Source organism: Theobroma umbraticum, unplaced genomic scaffold, assembly GCF_002168275.2.
Source record: "Theobroma umbraticum cultivar Fairchild unplaced genomic scaffold, ASM216827v3 scaffold_51.0, whole genome shotgun sequence".
Classification (NCBI taxonomy): Eukaryota; Viridiplantae; Streptophyta; class Magnoliopsida; order Malvales; family Malvaceae; genus Theobroma; species Theobroma umbraticum.
The window spans coordinates 2,756,228-2,757,287 of NW_018397260.1; positions in this window are offsets into that span (position 1 = coordinate 2,756,228).

Consider the following 1,060-nt stretch of genomic DNA (forward strand, 5'->3'; position numbering starts at 1 on the left):
TGCTCTCATCGTATGAAAAATTATTTTGGCCATGTTTACATAAATTGACTGATCCAATCCAATATGACATTTGATGTTTAGTTACTTTTGATTTTCTTTGTGTTTGAATGTTTAAATTAGTTAAATATATGCTACGATTGTCCTAGTGTCGTATACCACAACAAATAATGGAATGGTATTTACCCTAATCTCAAAATCAAATTTTAAGGGACAAAAGCAATGCAAATGTTTATCTGGTGTTAACAAAAAATAGTTCAACACTTTTAACTTTTGTCATAGAAAGAACAATCAGAATAAAACAAGAATATAAAAATTATATCGATTTTAACCTATATCTAAAATTAATTTAATTAAATTCCATTTTCTATCTTTTAGATGTGGATTCTATTAAATGAAGAAGATTTATTTATTTATTTAGATTTAAATATAAAACCGATTATCAAGAGGTTTGATGGATTCGGTCATATACAGTATAATTAGGCCACTTGATGATTCCATTATTGTTAAAACAATACCTTATTTCATATACTTTAGTTAATTGTAAGTTAGCAATTATAAGCGCCAAGGCAACAAATTAGGAATGATTTTAGGGTTGAAGAAAACATGAATTGGTTTAAGATGTCTTACGAAATAAATTATGCATGGTATACATCAAATCAACTCAATTTGAATATTCATAATTAATGTTATGAAATCTTTTGTGATTTTATTTTTTGTGTGTATGTACGTATGTGCTATTGATATATTAGACTATTAAATATTAAGAAAATAAAAAAAGTTCAAGTTTGGTATAATTACAATGTACGGATACAATATACAAATTAACTTTGTGAATATCAAAACACTTTCTTGACTGAATATTGAAACAAAAAGGTATTCCTTGTTGGTTACTTATTCCTTGCAAGTAAAATGGAAAACAATGCTTGTGAGGATTGGATCCCATGATATCTTATTCCGAATAGTTTTTGTGTTTAAATGTTTAAATTAATTAGGTATAGAATTGTCCTACATACTCTCATATATGTCAAAAACTAGTGGAATTAATTAGTAAACCTCAAAA